Genomic DNA, 22,255 nt, shown 5'->3' with positions numbered 1-22,255 from the left:
AAGTGAATTTGAAATTGTGTCTACCAAGTCTTTTCAATTTGAGATCTATATTTATATCATGGTTTTCATCTGTTACATCAACTATTATCAGGACTCATTTATTTCTGTGACTTTCTATGTTTTTCATCTATTAAATGCAGAGACCCATAAAAGAGAACCTCTGGATCTTTCTCTTTGCATACACTCATTACCCACAGTGTAAAAGTTAAAACTTTGTACAACTTGGAATTCCTTACCTCAAATTCAACAAGACCCAAGTATAAACACAGAACACACACACACACACACACACACACACACACACACCTCTGATATGTATAGCCTTAAGGTGATTTTATACATTTTTCTTGCACCTTCATTTTGACTGACCTGTCAAAGATCAGGTGTGGAATTTCCCACTTCTGGCATCATATCAGTGCTCAAATGTTCCGATTTTCAGATTACGGATGTCTAGCCTGACATAGAGGTCTTTCCTGAGCAGCGTGTCCCTTTCATCTGCAGGGTAATCTCTGAAAATCCCCCGCTGTGCACTGCACTGCACCAGTGCACTATGGGAAATTCTCAAGAGAGGACTGCATGACTTTCCATCCTTCACCATTTCACACAATCTGTTCCCTCTGCTGACCTGACTTGTAGTGCCCTCCACTCCTGGCTTGAATAATTTATCTGTGCTCTAAAAGATCATGTGAAGACGTCCCTCCTCCAAGTCATCTGTAGTCTTCCATTCTGGGTGAGATGTTCCTGCTCCCAGTTTCCAGTGGCCCTCTGCAGGACGCCACTTCTGCCTTGTCATTATACAAGTAGAAAGTGTGACTTCTACCACTCAGTGGCAGATTGGTAGGTGCAAGGTGGGCTTGGGGTATGTGTGAGAAATGATCAGTCTCTTAGTCTTACGTCTTATGAAGAGGTATTCAGCACATTTTGTAGTAAACACAAAGATTAGTGGCATCTCTTGTGAGCCTGTTCCAAGACGATTGTAAGATAGAGCAGGAAATCCAGTTTTTGAGCCCCTGAGACATAGGAGATTATGACACTGAAGAGCAGGTTTATTCACTGAAGGATCAAACCCACCTGCCACCCAAAGATCTACTCCCCTCTCCAGCTCACTAAGCTTTTGTGAGCTGCACCTCCTAGTGCTCTTTTCTAACCTAAGGTAGTTCCAGCTGCCAAGAGTAGGCAAGCATTGGAGCCCGGGACACAGGCCCTGCCAATAGAACTAATTGTACAGCAGCATTCTTTGGCAGCTCCACAAAGAACGACAGGACCCTCAAAGGTATGGACAGAGAGGCGCTGCCTACATGCCTGCTGAGGTGGTGTTTATACCCTCAGGATGCCAGGAGGCACGTTGCTGTCAGGAGGTGTCTTTGCTTGATTCCCCTCATTAGACTCATAAACTAGGCCCAGGCACAAAGCCGTCCCCAGGCTTGGGTCTCAGCTTGAGCACAGGACTCTGGGCTGCAAAAGGAAGTTTCAGGAACCACCCAAGAGTTCTTCCTCTCCGGGCAAATTCCTTCTGTGAGCTTGAGCTTGGCCCTTGCTCCACGATAAACATGCTCTGTTCTGGGGAAGAAAGTCCTTTTACACACAACATCCAACCCTCCAGGGCCCGAAACCTGGATGAGAGCTTGTCCTAGGGAGTGGTGCTGCGGGGGGGGGGGGGGGGGGGGGGGGGCCCGCAGACTCACCTGCGAGATAACAGAGGGTGGAGAGGAAGCAAGTGAGGGCCTCCAGGGCATCAGGAAGCTCCTTCTCTACCCAGGGACCTCCTGCGTGCTGACACAGACCCACTGGGAACCCAGATCCCAACAACCATCCCCTGTACCCATGTCAGTGCAAAAGACTCACCAGAAGGCTCAGGACACTGTCGGTCCCAAAGGCTGCCGGCTTTGCCCTCACCGCAGCCCCGCAATGAAAATACTTGTCCACAAGCTATCCACAGAGTGGCCTGAGAGCCAATGAATGACGGTCTTTTCTCCGATGTCGTTCTGTGGGTGGATTCCAGATTTACATCTGGACAAATCCAACATGGCGTCTCCCGGAGTGTTCAGGCACTGCGGCTCGCCGTGGCCTTCGGGCTCAAGCAGGGCTGCCCCAGTAGCCAAGCTTGCACACGGCCCCTGCTTGACCTGGCCCCATCCCAGACAGTCTAAAAGTCTACAAGGATACATTATTATTATCTCTACCAAGTCAATAATAAGATTGATGATGATAATGACGATAATGATTATAATTCCATGGGAGTTTATTTGCCACACAACTCAAACGTATCTCTGAGTCCATGTAGTTCAGAGCTGGCACAAACTCGCTCACCCCTATCGTTGAGAGATTCTTGTTAATTTTATTAACTTTAATAGGATGGCTTGAGCATGAACACACTGTGCTTACCTGTGAGAATATATACACTGCTGAAGTATCTTGGTTAAATTGGTAGGCTCTCAGAGATTTGTGTCCGAATATTTCAACCTAAGGAAAAAAATAGGTCAAGAGAGCGAATGAAACCAGAAGGACAAATTCTACTTACGCTTTGATGCTAGACCAAGTGCCCACAGGTGTGTGTTTCCACACATTTGGAGATGTTCATAATTTGTGAGACAGAAACGTTCAATTGGACACCCAGTGTCTCACATCTGTAATCAGGAGGCTGATAGTGGAAGGATTGTTATTTGAGGCTAGCCCAGGCAGAAAAGTTCACAAGACCGTATCTCAAATATAACCCACAAGAAAGAGGGCTGGAGGTGTGACTTAAGTGGTAGAATGCCAGCTTAACAAGCGAGATACAATGAGTTCAATACTCATCCCATAGGAAATTGTTAGCAGCATGTTCTCGGAGACGTAGGTCACAATTCTTTTCGTTGTAATTTAGAAGTATCAGTCTGGATGTGGTAAAATGTCTTCCTTTGCTGATCCTAAAAAGGTGCTTTCTTGTATAGTTTGAGTCTTCTTGAAGCCGGTGCTTAATCCTAAACTTCCTCTGAGCCATCTGTAGGAAGAGCTCTCTGAAATACTTTTACACATCTCCCTGCCTTCTTAGAAAGATTGGATGAAAAAGATACAAGCTCAGCTTTACAACGGCGAGATGGTGCATAGCTGAGCCAATGCCCTCACCTTTCCAACCATCCCAGGCATCCTCGTTCACAAGGCCTTGCCTCTCATCGCCATGCAGGGTCGGGCCTGCTTCTCTGGACAGGTCTGTGACCTGCCTTCAGAACATGGCAGGAAAACTATAACTTCCTAACGCAAGCCTTGGCTGAAGGATTGCAGATTTCTGGTTGTCAGGCCCCTACCATTGCCAGAACGAGCTCACACTATTCTACTGGAGACGTGACATCCATCCTGGGTGAGGTCCTCCAGAGTAGCCAGCCTACGACTGACCCACCAGATAAATGGAGATTTATGCCAACACCCAGCTGAGCAAAACCAGCCCAATTCACATGCCCAGAACTGCCCGACACCTGCTGACACTTGAAAAACATTCCCTGCTTATTATTATATACGATTGCACACCACCCAGTGCGGTGGTGATTTGTTGCGTAGAATTGTTGTGACAACAAATAACGGAGAGCGTGTTTCTGAGTCCTGGCTGATGGGGATGGAGCGTGGGGCTAGCTGGAATGCAGGGCCGGCTGTCAGGACGGGGTGCGCACTGGCTCTCTCCCAGATGGCTGCGGGCCAGGGTTTGGGTGACCTGTCTTTGTCTTAACAAAAATGCAGCAAGCTTTTCTTGTGACCAAGGCCTTCGCATGCCTGTGCCGAGAGTTGGAATTTACAGTCTTCCTCTCTGGGGTCCATATTCCCCTCACATCCTAGACTCCTTCTTGCTTGTCCCTGCTACCAAACTGTAAGTGACCTCTCATGTGACAAAGCAGAGGGGACACGGGGGACGTGGCTTTGTGCTCACTGGGGGGAGAAACGCCACACACCTATGTGCAAGGCCACTGGGCTCTCTCCTGAGCACAGTTTCTTTGCACTGACAGAGACATCCCCGTATTACATTAAATCCATTAAATGATGTTAAAGATCCGCCTTCATTCTCACAAATCCCTGGAGTTCCAGGCAGGAACTATCTCATGCAATTAAGGAGATAGAATCAAACAAGATATTTACTACAGATTTTTTTTTTTTGCACACACAGACATAATGAATTAAAAACTCCGAACAATAGAAAAACCAGAGCAGCTATCTATAAATCTATTCTAAAGAAATAAAAGTACAAGCTATACAATTTAATCCTAAATGCTTTTCTATTAATGAGACGAAGCGTGCTAAAATATTCATGTACATTACGTTCCTTACAATTAAAATACTGACATATATTTAAAATAACAATATTCCAAAAAGTAGTACTGAGATGCCAAGTCAAAATAATGATATTCTTATTCCCAGTTTATGTGATGGCATAGTCGAGTACAAGCAGTCGGTTTTGAAAGCACACATATGTAAAGATTTTGAGCGTTAATTCAATTCTGTTGAGCAAACACGTACTTGGGTGCTTATTCTATGCCAGGAGACACTTCATTGCCATCAAAAATTCACACAGATAGTAATTTTGCCTGTTGAAATGATCTCAAGAAGCCAGGTATTGGTGACTCACACCTGTCATCCTAGCTACTTGGTAGATTGACATCTGAGAATCACAGTTCAAAGCCAGCCCAGGCAGGAACCTGCTAGAGCCTCCTATCTCCAATTAACCGGCAGAAAAGCAGAAGTGGTGCTGTGGCTCAAGTGGTAGAATGCCACACTTGAGCAGAAAAGCTCAGAGGTAGCGCCTACGCCCTGAGTTCAAGGGCCACAACCAATTAAAATAATAATAATTAGAGAGAAGAATTTGAAGAATCTATGTTAGCCTTACGAAGAGGCTTAGTCCATCTTAGGAATAGCAGACACATAGAGTGACTAGGTCTGATGCTAAGAGGCATTTCCTTGGAAAGACTTGGAAAAAATTATATTAAGTGATGTAAGCTGGACCAAAAACACATAGGCTGCATGGGGTCCCTCATTTGTAATAATTAGAATGTGCGTACACATCTACAAGTAAACCCAATAGATACTAAAAGGCGAACAATGACACTTGGACATGATTAATTAAACAGCAATATAAACATTCATACGGGGTGAGAACAAAGGCGGATATTCTTAGGAGAGGATCACAAGGCTCAATAGCTACATGCATATGATCATATAAAATGATGCTTATTGTAATGAACATCAAGAAATGCAAGCGCTAGGTTTTTATGGTACTATTTGCAGGTCTTTTTCTTTTGTTTATTCCCTTCAGTCGCTATTTTTTATTTCTGTATCCTTTATCTGGTACATAAGTTTATCTGATTTGGGGAGGGAAGGGAAAGCACAGAATTATGGGACAAAGGATGAGTCAATTCAGCAGTGAAATCCATGGACACTATGTTGGCAATGAACTACGCGACTGGTGTGGGAGGAAATTGGGAGGGGAGGAGGGGTGATGCTGTTCAAAAGGAAAAGTATTCATCACCTGATTTATGTAAGTGTCACCCCTCTGTGCATCACCTTTATTCTAAAATTTTAAGTCTAAAATACAAGGAGGCATTCCTTTGGGACAGGTCTTTTTTGTATCAATCTTGGGGCTTAAACTCAGGGTCTTGCAGTCTTTCTTGGCTTTTTTCACTCAAGGCTGGAGCTCTACCACTTGTGCCATACCTCTACTTCTATCATTTTACTGGTTAATTTGAGATAAGGGCCCCTGGGATTTGTCTTCTGAACTAGCTTCCGACCACAATCATCAGATCCTAACCTCCCGATTAGCAAGGACTACAGATAGGAGCCACCAGCACCCCCCCATGGGGAAAACAGAAGTAAGGAATGGACTACAGTCAACTCAGTGGAGGGACAGAGATGAAGATAGAGCTTTAGGAGAATTTCCATCTTCCCATGCCCCCCCCCACCCCCAAATGAGCATGTGGGCCTGACAGGAACTGACAGAAGTCACGCATATTGGCATGAGAGGAAGGAGAGCTTGGGTTTGGGAACTTGGGGATGTCCATGGCCTGTTATTCTTCCATCTCAGGAGCCATCTTCCTTTCTGGAGGGACACCCCTGTGTCCTGGGAAGAGTGAATGGTTTGGCATTCTTGATAACTCCCCACAAGTGCACAACAAGTGATCTTCCCAGGTTACTCACCGAGAGGACTGGAGGGGAAAGCGTTAACGATCATGGTCTCGAGTCAGATGTGTTTGACAAACACATCTGAAACCAGAAGAATAGCCAAGTTTTCAATAGAGACTACTTCAGGTGCACCAATTTCCTCTCCCAGCAAAGTCTGGCCAATGCCCCCATCTCATCCATGGGGCTATCTATTTATTCTGGGTTGGAATTCTTTTAGCAAAATTCTGTCTATACCCATTCCTGACATTAGTGGCTTGATCCAAGGGTCTCATTCATCCAGCTCCTTCACACGTCATCAACGTGGTTTTGCACAGATGGCTGCCTACTCACCGAGCTCTAATGGAGCTGGTCTTGTCCCATGGCCATCTTGTTGCCGTACTAAAGTTCCTCATTTGTTCCTCTCTGTTTGCGTTCACTCCCTGCCCTCTTCCCACTTCTGGCTCCAACACCATGGGCCCCCAAAGCCATGGGGGGTGGGTGGGATTGTGTTTGCCAGGAATGGTGCACACCGTTGGTCACGTCGGTTGCCAAGTAGGGCAGCGTACTCAGCACAACACAAATCCATAAAAGGAGCTGGCAAAACAATAGAACACTGAGCTGTCCGCAGTGATACTGAGGATCTCCACACTGGCACGAAAAGGGGGAAGTTTGTCATTACGTGGCCTCAATGAAGAATAAAATACAGTGCCATGCGCTGGTGGCTCACACCTCAGCAACTCAGCAGGCTGAGATCTGAGGACTGCAATTTGAAGCCAGCCTGAGCGGGGAAAAATCTGTGAGACTCTTACCTTCCATAAATTACTCAGAAAAAAAGCTGGAAGTGGCACTGTGGCTCAAGTGGAAGAGCACTAGCCTTGAGCTGAAGAAGCTCAAGGACAGCACCCAGGCCTCGAGTTCAAGCCCCAGGACCAGCACACTTACACACCAAATGGTAGTAATCGAGACCTGCACGGAGTCCACATGGAACACGTGTGCTGTTGAACCTTAAAAGATATGCAGAATATCCTGATCCATTTCACTTTCTGAGGTGGAAAGGACTAGGAGAAGGTAACAGCATCTTCTTCATTGGAAGAGGATAGGGCTCAGTGTTCTACTCCAGTAGGCGAGATAAGACTGCCTCCTTATACTGTGTCTTATAATATTTGTAATGCAGAATGTGACAGAGGCAGCAATAGGTGCAGGAAGCAGGAACATGTGTGTGTGGAGGAGAAAAGAGATGGAGTATGATACATAAACAACTAAGAGATCCTTCTGGAAAATGGGGAAAATTGGCACAGATACCTTTACCACTGACAGGGCAGACGCCAGGCCATTTCCCTACCCTTTACCATTACTTAATAAGCCAGTAACTTTGGAATAAATCATAGGTATCTAGAACGAGAAGGACTTGTTAGACCAACTTGCTAACAAATAAGAATAAGAAAGCCAATCCCTCCCCCACCCCCCAAGAAAAGAATCCCACAAAAATAAAACAAGAGTGCCAAAAGTAAGCTGGCTGGTGGAAGGCGCTTCTCTGCAATCAGAGCTGATTTCTTCTAACTCCCCACTTTTAGGGACCTGAGTGGAAGGTGAGTACTTTGTCCCGGCATAAGATGCCCCCATGGTTGGTGGCTTTATCAGCGAGACCCTCCCAGAGCATGTGCCACTTCCGATATGTGTCGAAAGAGTCCTGGTGGGCTTTCCCGAATCAGTTAGTTCATATTTAGTGGAACTACCAAACACATACACCCCATCTGATTTTATTCACAACTTGCAAGCCATTATATGAAAAAAAATCCTTTTAACATATATTATTGAAAATCTCTATTATGGTCCTCCGACTTAGTGAATTTGATTAAATCTCTGCAATAGAAAATAAGGCATTGTAACACGTGCACTCTTCTTGCAGAGGTCCTATCATTGTGCAGGCGTGCTAACCTTATTATGTTAAAAAATGAATGGTCCTGGGAAAATAATTTAGTGAGAGATGAACTTAGAGGAACTAAAAGCATTTAGTACTGAGCCAAATTACCAAGTGAAATTGCTTAGCTATGAAACTTTGGGCTCATTGTCAGAGATGTTTAGTCTGCTAGAAATGTTTGATCTAGGAGAATGCCTGTGTTCAGAGAGAAATTCAATTTCCACCGTGGGGGCTTTCGCCTCCATAGCTACCACACACGGGCTCAGGGGGAGACTGGATCTGGCTTCAGACAGAGGACCCAGGCACAGCTCTGCAAAGCTCAGGCTTTGGGTCCTGATCTCACGTGGGCATAAGGATGCTTCCACGCGTGGCTGCCCCTTGGCAGATGGGAAATGCACGCAACCTCCAGCAAACTACACATACTCTCTGTGTGAACGAGGGCCCTCCTTACTGTAGGCATCGAGTCCAGCATCGGACACAGGAAACCAGCTAGACTGGGAATCGCTGCAGACCCAGGGCGAGCAGCAGGACGATCCAGGCCACTCATCACGACGACCACCGTGGACTTTCAAAGGATTTCACGACGCGTGCGCTGAGGACGTTTTACTCCTTCGCTGTAAAGGAGCTGGCTAAGCCTCGCAGAAGCTGCTGTCAAGCCTGAGCGACTCGGGTTTACCTACGGCTTCCATCTGGGTCCAACTTCCTGTTTCAGGTTGGAAGGAGGGGGGGAGGGGTGACACGCAACATTGAGTCTCCGCATTCCAGACAAGGCTGTGCCCGAGCCAACCCAGGGGGCCCCGCCCTCAGCATTGTGGGTTGCATCTCCCGACTTACCCCACACGTGACCAGGGCCAGCATGGCTAACTCTAGCTTACAGCTAGGGAAATAGGGGCATGCCCCAGGTGACCGAGAAAGTCCTCGTGTAGAAGCTGACTTCGTGTTTTGTGGCTCATCCCGACACGAATTTTCAGAGTAGAAGTATCGTAACCACCCCACACAGCCTGATTTCTACGTAGTTCAGCGAGGACGGCTCCCAGGCCTGGACCGGGTGAAAGCTGCCTCCCGTTGTGGGGGGTGGTTGGACTTGTTGTGAGAGACCATGTGGAAAAGGCCCACTCTAACAAGCTGGTCTTGTTCGGAAGGCAGGCGGGGAAGGCAATGCCCAGGTTGGGATGGAGTCCGCCACGCTTTGATGAAGGTAGATCTGCCCTGATCTGTGGCGAAAGGATGTATGGGTCATCATGGACAACAGAACCATTTTGGAAACTTCCTACCTCCCTGGGTTTCCCATTCAGGTGAAGAATTCAAATGGCCTTGTGTTATGAGGTTGACAGCCCCCCTACACCATATAGAGCCATCAGAATCGGGCCTGGAAGAGCCTTTCTCAGACTTTGCCCAATGCCCTTGGCAGGAGTTAGCAGTGTCACAATTCAGAGTTGTCACGCACGTAACACCTAACATCCTCTCGTGTCAGAGCACGCACAGTGCTCAGCTGTGGCATCTGATCTACCTCGCAGAGGCATCCCGAATCTCCCCGGTCAGAAGCTGCAACGGCTCCTGGCTCTTGCTCCGAAGCTGAGAACCAGGACTCCACCCGTGTTTGTTGAAGGAAGGAAGGAAGGAAAACAGGAGGCCTCCCATCTTTGTCTCCATAAATATTGACAGACTTACTTTCTGTACTTGCAGTCTGGTGTCACGGAGTCTGCTGTTGCTGTGTAGAATGTGTGCGAAGCTGGCAAAGGTTCATTTGCTGCTATTGTGTACAATGTGTGTGTATGTGTGTTTCCTTCTTTAGCTGTCTAAAAAGCAAGCATCTCCATAAATCTCCATACTGATCATATGCAAAGAGAAAGGGGGGGGGGGGGAAAGAAAGAAACCCTTAACTCCAGTCCAAATTCTGAAGGAGAGCCTGCGATGAATCGTAGTGCGGAAGACATGCCTCCGAGCCACTCTGCCTTTCCACGGAGGAAGAAAGGAAAGAAGACCTGGGTCCCGAAGCTCTTGCATCTGATTAGAAGCAGACCTTTCACTCCAACCCCAGCCACCTTTATGTCCGTCTAGTTTTCACCCTCTAGAGGCTCTCCATTGATCGTGGAGCCAAAAACTGAAACAGAGCATATCCACAGCAAGGAAAAAAAATACCAATACTAGGTGGTGCTCATTTTTATCCCTCTCGTCCCAGGCCAATAATTGAGCAAATAACTGAGGTGGGGGAAAGAGACAGAAGCGTGCCTCCTTTTCCTGACTATGACAGGGGAAGCGGGGATGTGTATCTTTCCTCGGGAACACTGAATGAGAGAGGCTGAAGCACATATTCAACTACTCCTTTCCCTGCCCCATCCTTTCCCTTCTTTTCAGAGACATACACTATGGCAGAAAGTATGTGTCCTACAGACTTCTTATATTATAAGCCATGAAATCCTAATTCCTTGCTAATATGTTTGCACATTGTTGGGAACTGAATTGCATAGCTCCGGAATACTGTTGCCAGTCCTAAACTTTGGTACCTGCGAATGTGATTTCCTTCACTTACAACCCCATCTCTCGTACACAATCAAGTTAAACACCCTGAAGTCCAATCACGCACCCTAACTCCGAGGGAGGGAGAGGTGCGAGTCCTTTAAAAGGAGCCAGCCACCCTGGCTGAGAACTCGGCGACAGGAGTTCTGGCTTCCAAGATGGTGGGAGAAGAAATCTCTGCTGCTTTACGCCTCTCTGGTTATCGCCTCTCCAGAGATGGGCTTGCTGAATTGTGCGTCAGTCCCTCCTTACATTTTACAAGCCGGCAATCAATCCTTGTGTTGACTTTCCTTAATGCTAACGTAAGTTGTGCAAGAATGTACATTTCCTATGGCTACTGAATGGTGACCTGTAGTTCTTGGGAGGCAAAGCGTCTCAGTAAAGCCACAGCTTTGATAACAGATTGCATAAGTAGAAACATTGTCCTCTTCTTCAAGGAAATGCTGTTGCAGTTTGCCGTTTCACTGCTGCTGCTGTTCTGGAAGGAACCTCTAGGCTTCTCTTCACCTTTCCTCTTGGTGGCAAGATGGCTGCAGAACACCCTCTCGTATTATACCCAAAGCTAAGAACAGAGAATAGCGCGCACATGAAGTGGTTTCTGATGCCCTTTCATTTTTTCTGAATGCAATATCTTCCCCGAAGACACTAGAGAGCCCTCCCTTCCATTTTATTGGTGACAGCTCAGTGTCACTCCCTAACTGCAAGAGTGTGAAAGAGATGAGCCTTCTGTGTGGAGTCTATGTCCCAGGCTCGGGGCCAGGCAAAGTAGTCACCAAGAACGTGTGTGCAGCTCGGGACTCCGCGAGGACCTCTGCGCACAGTCAGTTAGTTGTCTAACTGCCATGGTCACGGTTGTTGAGCCTCCACATTGCAGCAAGAATGAGAATTGCCCAGAGAACTTGCAAAGCATGGCTGCCTGAGTTCCACCCTCCAAAGTGAGAGGAATCTCTGGGGTGACCAGCAGCTCATCTCTGTACAACCCTGGCCCCATGGATGGTAGTGTTCATTCACAAGGAAGCTAAGCCAAGGGGAGTGGCGGATAGCGGCGCACCTCGAATGCCCTCCTGTTACTTCTCTTACTAGACACGGAGAACAGGGAAGGGAAGCGGGAGGGCCAAAACGTCTTTGTTGGAAAAGTGTTTGTTCAGTGGGCCAAATCTGGAAGTCATTTGGCCTGGGCGTTGGTTCTGCTGTGATATGATGGTCACTAAATCTGTGCAAGATGGGAGTGCTGACCTGGATCGATTACTAACTCCTATTCTTCTTCCACTTTTCGGACTTACTATTTCACTCACTCAGCAAAGCTCACTCTTTTCATTGAACAAGAATCTTTGGAGCATTTATCCAGGATCATCTCCTGAGCTCAGAGCATTCAGTCTCCCTGAGTTTGCTCTGTGGAGAGTATATTTCTTTTTAATTCTTCACTTTGCAGATGTGGGAATCAAGGCTAACGCTCCCATCTATGTGTTCAGCAGCAGCAGAATGACTGAATAGAACCGTGTGGACAATGAACACTCCATTTGCCTTGAACACCGATTAGATCACCCTTCACCTCGATGTGCCTCGAAGGACCTGAATGGAAAGACCCAGTGTTCCTGAACTTGAATGCAAGAAAAGACATGCTTCCCTTGCTCACAGAATGTTTGTTGGCTTTTACAAATCAAAGTATGAATTGTTTAATAATGGATTTGGCTTTTAGTGTCTGAAAAAGCAGAGGAAGAGGCAGAAAGCCGGAGGGGGGGGGGGTGGAGAAGATCACAAATTCACTCAGCCCAGCAGCTGCTCGCTGGTTTTCTCCCAAGTAGATCTGAGAGGTCAGAATTATCGCAGGTTTAGAGCCACTTGAAGAACGCAGCTCTCCTCCAGAGGGTCTCGGGCCTTCCTCGCAGCTCCTGGAAGTTGCTGTCCTGTGTATGTGGGGAGGAGGTTGCCGGGCTTGGAGCCCCAAGCCTCTGCATTCCAGAAGAGTTACCAGTCACCGACAACTTTGAATGCATCCTGCATTAGAAAGCACAGGTCTCTTAATGACACCAGACCGGTGTGCCCGAGGCTCTTTCCCAGCCCCAAGCCTGGGCAGTGGAGGTGGAGACACCTGGACAGGGATACCCACCAAGCCTACACCCGGGTGGGCTGCTCGGTGGGGTACTCACGGGCTATTCTTAGGGTCACAGGAGAGGCAGTCTGGAATCCCCAGTGCTTCTGCGGATCTAAGGATCATCTTGTCTTTCATCTCCCTTTGTCTCTCTTTCAGCAGGTTTTGCATGCTTGCACTTGACCGAGAATTAAAGGAGTCGGTTGGCGTGAGCCAATGTAAAGATGCAGAGAGAGTGTGTGCACATGAGAGAGAATGAGAGAGAGAGACAGACAGACAGAGAGACAGAGAGGGAGGGAGAGGGAGAGGGAGAGGAAGAGGGAGGGAAAGGGAGAGGGAGAGACCTGGCTTGTGGACACTACTGAAAGTTAAGTTCATCTAGGTCCGGATTTGAGGCTGAAGCAGGGCCTCACAGGACAGCCAATGGACTCATGCATCTGGGTCCTGAGCTGTCTCACCCCGGCCAGCATTCCTGCGGCAGACCCGCCCCTTCCTGCTGCCGGGAGGAAAGTGGGATTTCTATGTGACACACACATACGATTTCCTTAGAACATTTTTCTAGAATGAATGCATTACATCCCACCCGGCATCCACCCAGAGCTGGGATGCCTTTCTGCCTGCCCTGTATCCCACCTGGATGCCCTACTAAGCCTTCCTCCATTCTCACAGCGGGAAAGCCTGGCCTTAGTGCGCTTCCTGGATGCCTGCATCTCCGAGGGTCCCTCCTGACGTAGACGTCCGTGCCCATGTTCTGTGTCTCCTCCTTGATCTCTCTGCCTTTGGCAGCCGCCTTGCTCTCTCTTCTCATAGCTGTAAGTTCCGTGCCCACGCTGGTGGCTCCCAGATAGAGATTGTCAGCCTGGACTTTGAACATCTTCACCTACTGGGGTGCTGGGGTCCCTGGTGAGACCCTCGCAAGCAGTGTGTCCATAAGCAAATCTCTCCCACCCCAAGCCCCTAGTCTTCCCTGCATGGCTAAGCCCCAACCTCTCATCCTCCCTACCCTTCATGCCCAGGCCTGGGAACTCTCAACTGTTTCCTTTGTTTCATCATCCAAGCAGCAGCAATACCCCTCGCCCACCTCCTGCCCCTCCAGTAGTCTCCGTGCATCCCACACTTACATCCCGGCTACTGCAGTCCCAGCCCCGCTGTCCCCTCTGCTCCACCATCATCCCTTGACTGGATCTCCCATTCTCCTCGGAACTCATCGTGAGGAAGAGCACTCCGGTAGCATCTCACTAAGTCAACACGAAACCCAAGCTGGTCATCCTAAGGCAAAGGGATTTGCAGGCAGAGGAAGCGGTCTGCTCTTAGATATTCCTCCAAATCCACACAATGCTACTCACCTCTCCGTATGGCCAAACTCTTAGCCAGCCAGTCTGTTTCTCACGCAGTGCCTCTGCTGGGCTGTGGCTCTCCTTCTGTGGTGCGCCTGCAGAAGCCCGCCTGAGGCCATTGTGCCTCACAGCCTCTCTGTCTCCCATCCCTGCATCCCCTGAAAAGCTTTCCTCTCTCCATGAACCAGCCACGGCGTACCTCACGAGTCTCCTGCACTAGAATGCAGCATTCCTGGGGTGATGCTGTATCACACGGCTGCATCTTGCCCCACGGTGGCTGACGTGTGGCCCAGAGGCTGCGATACAGCAAGGCAGAATCATCTAGAAGACTTTGTAAGTCCTGAAAGCCATTCTCCCCAAGCATGTGCTCATACGCAGCTTGACCCAGAGCAGCTACTGGGTGTATTGAGACGCTCTCCAAAGCAAGTTTAGAATCACATTCTTGTTCATTCGGGATCCACTTCTTGGGAATTTATTTTTTGGGGGAAGAACTAAGAAATGCTGATTTCTGCCCCCCCCCCCATTTAAATGCCACGGGTGTTGAACAAACCTACTTAAACCCTCATATGAATCACTCTCATGAATTACTGATTTTTAATTAAGAGCCTGATTATTGAACGAAAAAAAAAAAATCTGTTCACTGCATGGCTAATACATTCCTGTCTGCTGTGACAGTTACGAGCCCGGCCAGGTAAGGACTGTTTTGCCCCATGGTTGCTGCTTATTCTATCCATCGGCTTTCCTCACATCCTTCCCTGTCCATGCGACTCACAAGCGGCCCTTGTGTCAGTGTGCCGGCAGGAGTGAAACAAAGCCTGCTGCATTTCAGGCTCTCCTAAACTTAATTTGGCTCGTAATAATTGCACCTGGGTGGCTAACAGCTTGCTATGCCAGGCATGGTCAAAACTCACCATCCATACAAGGAATCAGAATCCTTGCTTTAAAGATGGGAGCCCCACGCACATTGAAGTCCCAGAAGCACTCAATTAGTTGAGATTAGAGGAAATCTTAGCCTCCTTGATTTCCCGGGCTCTTCTTTCAGACAGTGCTCTCCTCTCTTATTTTATAGATGAGCATATGGTTCTGGAAAGGAGCTGTAACCTGGCGAACTTCTCTTGTCTAAGGAGCAGAAGGCCACTCCTGCCTTCTAGCCCTTCCATTCTAGTGCCATGCGAGACTACCAGATCACAGTGAAACCATGGGACATGTCCATGATAAAAGGTCACTCACGAGTCAGAACAAGAAATAACCATGACTCATGTTCAACAAACAGGCTTGGAGAAGGAAGGGCAGAAACCATGGAAGTGGATGTGCATAGAAATGCCAGGGAAGGAAAGACAACGAACTTGGAACATTTATTTCTGCCTGGTTTGTGTCATCCAGAGGTCCTGGACATGATAAAAGTCGTGATAAAAAATTAGAACAAGGAGTAACCACTAGCCACACCGAATCAACTTGAGAAGGAGTAAGGAAGTGGATACAAGGATTCCATTGCAGGAAGAACAGTAGATATGGAACCCGTATTCTCTCAGCTCCATGTCTATCAGAGGCCTTAGACCAATCACATCCACATCTGCCCAGCCTCATCTCCTGGACCCACAGAGACAAGCACCATGCAGGCCCGGGGTGGTCCAGGATTTCTGCTCTTTCTACAGCTGTTCCTGTAACATGCTTTGAGGGTTTCGCCCAAGTTGACCACACTCTCACAAAGGTGCTCTCACTGAACTCCCCCCATGCCCTTCCGGGGTCACTGTGCCTCCTGTTTCCTTGCTGGAGCTCTGACAGTTGTGTGTGCACTCTCACAACTCCGGTTTCTGCACACCGATATGGACCTGCAGTCCAAATGGAAAGGTTGTATGAATGACTTAGGTGTATTTATATATGTGCATCAATGGGACAGTTCTGGCTATGTTGTGCAACATGAAAGGCCAAAGAATTCCCTCCTTAAATTTTTGTTTCAAAACTGATGTCCCTTTATCTAATAGTAATTTCCCTTTTTTTTTTTGGTGGGGGGAGGATAAAAGGGGGTTGGACGTAGGACTTTGTGCGTGCTAGGCAGGCGTTCTACCTCGAGTCACTACGTCTGTCTCATCCTAAGAGCTTGGCCTCTTTTCTTCAGCTATTTGCACGTTGATCGATTTGAGGGTTGTCTCCGGTCCCTTGTTGGTGTAGCTGTGTTTCGAGGTTACTTTGCACGGCGCTGCACACACAAGTCCTGGGCCTACCCAAGGGTGAACTCGCACTGGGAGCGGCGGTGTGGATGAATCCAGGTAGCTCCAGCCCTGTACTCGCCTTTCCGTGGTGGGGAGATTTTCAGTACTTGGAATAGATTCATCTTCACCACTCAGACATGATACGTGGAATTATTTTTCTTGCTTCATTGCGTTTTCCCATTATTAGCGAGGTTGAGGATCTTTTCAGAGTGTTTGAATTTCCTCTGGTACTTATAACTTTCACTTACTTTTCAGGGTTTGAATTGTTCACATTAATTTGCAGATATATCTTATTTGTATATATGTGTATGTAGTTTGTTTTTCTTCTTTAAAATATTTTTATTATTATTAGAAAGGTGATGTACAGATGGGCTACAATTGCATAAGTAATGAGTACATTTCTTTTTGGATAGTGTTACTCTTCCCCTCCTGTTATATATATTTTGAATCATGGTACTGCTTCATATATTGTGAATTATTCTCTCCTAGAAATATTGTAGTCAGTGAGCTTCTCAGAATAAGATTTCCTTTTAGGGTTTTGGTATAATAAAATAGGTCATTCTTTTCCTGAGTACTACTCTATAAATTCTTTCTCATACTTTTAAATACTTGAGTTTTCCTTCTTCCCCTCCCTTCCCTTCCCTTCCCCTCCCCTCCTCTCCCTCCCTCCCCCTTCCTTCCTTCCTTCCTTCCTTCCTTCCTTCCTTTCTCTCTCTCTCTCTCTTTCTTTCTCTCTCTCATTCTTTCCTGGTCATGGAGCTTGAACTCAGGGCTTGGGCACTGTCCCAGAGCCTTTTCACTACCATTTTGAGCCACAGTACCACTTCTGGTATTGTGGTGGTTAAACTGGAGATAAGAGTCTTATAGACTTCATTGCTTCGGCTGGCTTTGAACTGTGATCCTCAGATCTCAGCCTCCAGAGTAGCTAGGATTACAGGCATGAGGTGGAGACACCCAGTGGGTATTTATTTCTTCTTGGATTTTTCTCTGTTTTGTGTGGAGCAGTGTACAAATGGTATTTCATTTGTTATTCATAAAAGAGAACCATTTCTCCTATGCCACAGATTAGATGTTCATTGCTTCCCTGACTGTATTAATTAGGAGCTTGGTGCTAAGTACTATGACAATAATTGTTCCTCTCTGACTTACGCAGTTTAATTTCTTTCACAATTCAATATAAGTTAGCCAGCTCTCCTGGACAACTCCTCCGAATGCAAGGCCACAGAGATCTGACTCAGTACATTTTAAACCTCTACCATCTTTCTAATGTAGTTGTAATTATTCAGGATAACAAAAATGCATTCATCTGAAGGAATGTAAGCCAGGATACAATAGAGGCACTTGCATACCTGTGTTCATCAAAGCACCATTCACAGTAGCCAAGTTATGGAAACAGCCCAGATGCCCTACAACAGATGAATGGATCAAAATGTGAACTCCGTCTATCAACCTACAAATATGGATACACATACAAATAGGCATGAATGCATACACACATATACACACACACAGAGTATTGTCTAGTTATAATGAAGACTGAAATTGTCCTTTGCAAGGAAATAGACGGATATGAAAAACATCATGTTAAGCAAAGTAAATCAGGTTCAGAAAGACAAATAAATACCACACGTCTTTTCTTCACATGGGGATGCTAGACTTAAAAGATAAACATGTACATGTAAACATATGTAAACCAATATGTAGACACATATATGGATATATATGCATATACATATATATTCTTCTAAGTTGCTGTATATATACATATATATATCTCAATATGTGACAAACTTGATAAGGATTGTACACGCGTGTGTGACATACTATAGTGAAACCCCGTTGAAGCCCCAACATGTACTTTAACAATGGACACAGGAAGGTGGACCATGTCTGGTCCTAGTTTGGGTACTCGTGTGGGGAGAATGAAGAGAATGGAAAGGTAAATGCAGTAAAACACTTACATCGATGCATGAAAATAAGACAGCCAAGCTTGCTAGATTGCGTTGTGGAGGGGGGAAGAGGAGAAGCAGAGCAGCATCCCCCCAGCCCTCGGACAACCAGGTGCTTCCCGGCCCCTGACCAAGCCTTCTTGTGATTCATGCTCAGCCTGGGGTTTGGCGCCATTTCCCTGGTGCCTGTATCTCTTCTCTGCGCTCATCGGCGGTCTGTGGGGCATACTCTTGTACCTGGGGTGAGACCGTGGCTTGTCTCCCAGTGGCATTTACGTGATGATTACCCCATCAGGGCTGTCTGCCCCCCCCCCCCCCGCCCGACCAGCCTTCTGGGCAGGGAGGGGAAGTTGCAGATGTGAACTGCACAGGGCTTGCCAATGTCCGCTTTTATCCTCCGGTAGACAGTAAGAGTCCACCCAGGGCTCACAGACGGACCATCACCAGGATTGAAGCGCCAGCCTCACCCTCCTGTGTGACAGAGCCTAGGCTTACAGGCAAGTGTGCTGGTCAGAGTTGAGTACTCGCACTCCGCTAATGTCTCTTACCAATTACTTTTCTAATTAAGTGCCTGCTTATTAAAGATGCAATCTGTCACTACAAGGGCGATACCCGACTGCATGCCTGTCTCTTTTCACTCCGTCCAGATGTTGTTTACTAAGATGCGTTGCCTCAGAATTCCACTTTACCATCCCAGCCCTGAGTCTTGAGTCGCTCAGCTGGCTAACGGCCACTCAGTGTGGAACTGCATCCTCGAAACCTGTAGGGCCTGGAGTTGGAATGGTTGGTCTGTTGTTCCAACCTCAACGAGCCAATTGCTACTAACTCAGAGCACTGGGAGGATTTCTCTTTAAGTCCACTGATGGGTCCTGAGTTCTCTGTCTGAGAAGTTCCTGGCACTCCAGGTGGAGAGTTCTCCATTCCTATGCCCCCAAATGGAGATGTATAATAGTTTTCACTAGCAATATTCAAGCCTAAAGATAAGGGTAATACTTAATTGTAACTCTTACTTGGATATGTGTATACATTTCATGTGCACCTTCCTATGTTCAAGAAGTGTACACAATTAAAGAGATTTTGATGGGGGCTGGGGATATGGCCTAGTGGTAGAGTGCGTGCCTCATATACATGAAGCCCTAGGTTTGATTCCTCAGCACCACATATACAGAAAAGGCCAGAAGTGGCGCTGTGGCTCAAGTGGTAGACTGCTAGCCTTGAGCAAAAAAGAAGCCAGGGACAGTGCTCAGGCCCTGAGTTCAAGGCCCAGAACTTGCAAAAAAAAAAAAAAGAGATTTGAGCCTCTACTCAATTTTCTAATACTTTATTAAAGCAGGTCCAGGGGCCAGTCTGCCGGCCATACTCCATGGTGCCTCTCTCTCAACTCTAGGCTTTGCTTGTACAGCGAGTCTTCCTTCCTAAAGCACATACCATGTGATAAACAAATCATATTTGGCCCATTGTCTCTGTTCATGTGGCTCTGTTTTTCTGCTGCTGCTGCTGTTGTTTCGTTCGTTTCATTTTGCTTTGTTTTCGTGATACTAGGCTTTGAGCTTGGGAGAGCCTGCGTTTGTCAGGCAGGTGCTTTCACTTAAGTCATGCCTTTAGCCCTTTTCTGTTATTTTTCAGTTAAGAAAGATCTTGCTTTTTTTTCCCCTAGCCAGTCTTGCTGTGTGATCCTTCTAGCCATGCCTCCCACCTGGCTGAGACCAAGGCGCCTATCACCCTATCCAGCCTATTTGCGAAGCTGCAGTCTTGGTAGACCAGTTGTTTTTCTAATCTGAGCTAGCTTTAAACCTGGATTTGCCCCAGTCTCCACCTCCCTAGTAGCTGAGCTCACAGCATGTACCGCCGTGCCTAGCTATGTCCTCTCCTTTCAGATCTTTTGGTCCTTAGAAACAAGAATTTCTTAGGTGGAACGCATCCTCCCCTAGTCTTTGGGGCTCACCCCACTTAGCCACAATGCCATTGCTATAAAGAACTTTAGACACAGAATCTTGGATTCTCAGCAAACAGTAAGATAGAAAGGGGGCTCAGATTTGTTTCCTAGTAATCATTTTTATTATACTTTTGCCAATACCTACCTATCATGGCACTTCTCAGTGGCCCTGAGTTCTTTCCTTTTGCTCCTGTCCCCACCAGTGTTCTTCCTGAGCTGTGCGAGGCTGGTCTAAGGCCACAGTGCATCCTGGAGCAGGGCGAAGCCTTGGGCTTGGGCACCGTATCCCCTACTTCATTCAGTCTCAGTCGTCCACCACGAACTCAAGGGCTGAGTGATGGCATTTCTGACATCTGCATGGGAGGAGGGGGGAGTTCTTCCAGAGGACTCTGCGCCAGACCTAGGTCACGTGTTCAAAAGATCCACCAGCTTGCACACCTAGGCCTCCAAAAGGAGCTACAGCAGACTCTCACGGACTCGCGTGTTTTCCTTTCTCGACTGGTGGTGAAAGCTAAATGACTGTAACCAAAGGGAAAGAGGGAAGAGAGAGAGAGAGAAGGAGAGAGAGAGAGAGAGATAGAGAGAGAGGTGCCACAGAGTCTAGAGGATGACCATGTGGCTTACAGAGAGCTAAGGATAAGGGACCCATCTAGAATTTCTGGGGCTCGTGAGTTTCAAGCCCATGTTCAAGAGTATGTTTACAGTAAGATTCAAAGGACGTGAATTCACACAGAGATTAAACAAATGATGGAGAGTAGAAAGCTAGTTCAGCCATCTGAGCATGCACACAGTGGAGTCCACGGGAATGGAGATGACCAGGAGAGGGTCATTGTGGAAATCTGGGTCCACGAGAGACTAGGAAAGGGAGGGGGAATGCATTCTGGCTTTTTCTCGATCCTTCCATTGTCCCTCCTCCTCATAGGTTACCCGGCTAGAAAGGTAGACTGCGAGGACCCAAAGAAAACACAACAGGTCAGGGCCGGAAAGGAGCTGGGATGGGACAACCACAGGAGCAGGGCCACATTATAGATGCTTCCCCAGAAAGCTAAGTATCTACTCGGCCTGATAGGAGCTCGGACAGCCAAGTGAGGGCCCCCTTCTTCTGTCTGTGCTTTTCAAGCTTGGGGAAGGAAAGGATGGTGAAGAGAGTCTGTGAACCGTTGTCTAGCCATCCTCTTCCTGTAACACAGGCAGCTAAACAGTTGTCCCAATGCTCCTTAGTTTAACCTGTGTGCTCTGAAGGAAGTGAGGGCAACGCAGAAGACGGGGCTGGTCTTGGGTAGAGCTCTCTGGCAGAGCTGCCTGGTGAGCGTGCGTTCCTGATTGATTTTCCTCTGCTCAACGGTCGCTAGGACGTCGGTCTTACTGTTTTCACTTTGTCACCGGTCAGGTCAACACGAAACACTGTGAGGACCGCAGTCCAGCCTCAGATCACCTAGCTTCCTGGAGAAGATCCAGGGGAGCCCGGATGGAGCCCACACCTCAGAACCCGAAGCCCATGCCACCCAAACCACGGTACAAGTGACAGGCAGGCGTGCGGCCAGGCGCCCCTGGTTCCGTGTGCGCTCACGTGCTCCCTGCTTTAGAGAGGAAAGGCCAAACAAAAGAAGGAGAGGAAAACTAGGACAGCGACCACGACAAACCAGGATGTGGATTTTGGACTAACGACAAAACCTAATTTCAATAGGTCCCCGCGAGCATCGCCAAACACATCAACGTGGAGCGCAGAACAATCCTCGCGCCAGGCCGGGGCTTCTGGCCCCTTACATTTCACTACCTGTCTCTGAGTCATTCCCCCTGCCTCTTCTCTTTCTTCCCTGGGAACCCCAGTTCCCTCCCCACACACTTCAGCCTGTGGCAGAAGACAAAGGAGGGCCAACATCAGGACAAATATCTGGCCGATGTCAAAGCCGTCATTACTGAAGCCAAAGGGAAACAAAGAACGGCAATTCACGGGGGGCACCTGTTATGCAGGATTCCTTCTCAGAACTTGAACAGCTTCTAGGTGGCTGGGTGGGAGCAAAAGGTTATCTGAGAAATTAGCCTGAGGCTGGGAGCCAGGCTCAAGGCCCCAGGGCCCAGTGCCTGTGATCCAGCCGGGTGGGGCTGGGGAGGGGGATCCTCTGCCTTTTGTTCCCATTGCATTATCAAAATATATTCCTGCAGCAGA

This window comes from Perognathus longimembris, chromosome 14, assembly GCF_023159225.1.
Source record: "Perognathus longimembris pacificus isolate PPM17 chromosome 14, ASM2315922v1, whole genome shotgun sequence".
NCBI classification, from domain to species: Eukaryota; Metazoa; Chordata; class Mammalia; order Rodentia; family Heteromyidae; genus Perognathus; species Perognathus longimembris.
The sequence above is the reverse complement of the archived record's forward strand: the minus strand, read 5'-3'. Positions refer to the sequence as shown.